The sequence below is a fragment of the Lactuca serriola genome, chromosome 3 (assembly GCF_051521515.1).
Source record: "Lactuca serriola cultivar US96UC23 chromosome 3, Lser_US96UC23_V15, whole genome shotgun sequence".
Lineage (NCBI taxonomy): Eukaryota > Viridiplantae > Streptophyta > Magnoliopsida > Asterales > Asteraceae > Lactuca > Lactuca serriola.
Window position 1 is genome coordinate 189,155,113 of NC_136410.1, and position 2,530 is coordinate 189,157,642.

Sequence of the window (2,530 nt, forward strand, 5' to 3'; positions counted from 1 at the left end):
CACCCTCCAAGCCGACAGGGACTCCGATTTTAAATCCATTCACAGTTTCGATTATGAGTCGGGTTACTCCGAATCAAACAATTTCAATCTCCGAACATATCAACAACGAACAATCGGTTCCGAGCATAGGTTCACATTTGACGTTCATTGAGGATATGAGTGCAAGCCCAGATTTTCAACTCCGAATATTAGATCGTTCGTAGGTAAAAAGTTTGTAATATCTCAATTTTGACTTTTCTGTTTGACCATTCCAGTTAAATTCCAAACCCGATTTCATTCGCTCGGATTATCACACTACCGACTGCGAATTCAATACTCTGGAGGAGATTGAGGTTTAAAAGGATGCCTAATTTGATTCAATCACGTCTCCATCTTATCCCCATTCTTGATGATGGCCAGTGTAGTACAAAGTTAGGCTTGGAAAGTTTCAGGAAATTAAAGAATGCAATGTTTGAAGACGATACAAAGGTTTTGGTTCATCCATACTCCGATCGCGCAGTCTCTCCCGTTGCTCAAAGGTATTCATACACGCTTTCTCAATCATGCTTTCCTTCTTATTTGTTCAAGCTAGGGTTTTCTTGAGATTGTTTCATATCTTTATCATCTTCATGGTGTCGATCAAATTTTCCTCGTGATCGTCCCTAAACCTAAATTTGCCTGAAATTGACCTTCGATAAATTTGGTATTAACAAAACCTTTCATGTAGAATTGTTTGATTCAGTAGCTTATGTTCAATTGGTTCCCAGAAAACACATTTTGTTCAAGTGCTGTGTTTGTGCCGAGGCCAGATGGTCTTGAATAAGATGATGGCCGAGTGATCTTGTTTGTACATGATGAACATTTGAATATATCTCGGGTAAGTTTATATCAATCTCTTATTACATGTATAGATATTCTTGTGAAGCAAATTGGACTAATGGTTCTTGGATATCAATGGGACACAAATTGGCTTAATTTCACAGGTTATCCGATGCATAGAAGTTTACCAGTGAGGCAGTTGCAATTATTACCTTGCCATATTGAGTGCCTTATGGTTTTCATGGAGCTTCCTTGCCGATAATCTCCTAAATATATGATGTGGACCAAGTCGAACAACTAACTCAAGTCGTATAGCCCATCAATTCTATTGGAATGGAAGCACGGATTTCAATTCTGTTGGAATGGATTCACGAAGTCCAGTTCTGTTGGAATCACAGAAGTTGATGCTTGAAGAACGAACCACAAAATTGAAAGTGATTCTAAGCAACATTATTCTTTTAGAATGTATTAGTGTCGTTGTTAGATTTTGATGTTTTCTTTCCCGTTTTGAAAGTTTTTTTAGTTTTATTCTTTAACAATAAATGTAATTCTTAACAATTGTTACCCGTATTCTATAAGAAATAATGTATTTTTTGTTTTTATTCTTCAATTGATTGTTCAAGAATTTGTTATTCTACAAGAAGTTTTTAAATTCATGATCAAGAAATAGGTTCAAGAATATTTTTATTTTTGAATATACTCATAATCATATTTTGTTAGAATGATCGAACTAAAAGAATTATAATTCATAAAATCGTATTTTTAAAATTAATAGAATTTATGATCCCTTAAAAAAATGCAATTTTCCTTTATTAAATCTATATTAATTGACTAAATTACCCTTGTCATTAATTAAGATGATATTTTTCAATTATATTTAATTCAAGAATATATATTAATCACTTTCTTAAAATAAGTAAATTTGATTACCTGCATTTATGCATACAATAACACAATAATTACTTTGAATAGAATAACATAAGCATATATATATATATATATATATATATATATATATATATATATATATATATATATATATATATCAAGGTTGCAGAAATCGCTCGACGGTAGCTCGGCGGTGGACTGGGGTTAAAGGATTAATCGGCTAGGCGGGGATTTATCGGAGACCATTAATTATTAAAAAATTAATAAACAAAACATTAATCCTAAGAATATAACATTATATCTATTAAAAAGTTACTAAAAATTAATAAATGTCACATTATAACATGATACTATGATTACAAAAACCCTTTTGATCCGTAATACATCAGATCTAAATAACCAACAATTGCATTTGGATCCAACTCTGCATAAAATGGGGAGAAAAAAGTGTTATGAACAATGGGTTCCAATAGCATCGGGAAGAGATGTGGACCTGCAACCTGTTGTCTATTGCATTTGGAACTTTGTAAATGTTAAGGGAATTCAATAGCAGGAGGCTGTGGATATGTGGGAATTTCATGATCGATGATTCCATCCTGATTATTGCTGTATAACACACAAGCGGCGACGATTGTTGTAGAAGCTTCATAAGGCGAAGACTGGTTTAGCTTCGAGGATGACAATTGACGGACTGCGATGACGTGAATGGAAGAAAAAGATGGTGTCGAAGGAGGGATAGATGGCATCGAAGAAGAATATGACATCGTTTTAGAAGCTTCAGTTCATGCTTTCTTTTGTTCCTTCAGACTACTGAGAGAATTTCAAAAAAGAAAAGGAATGAATG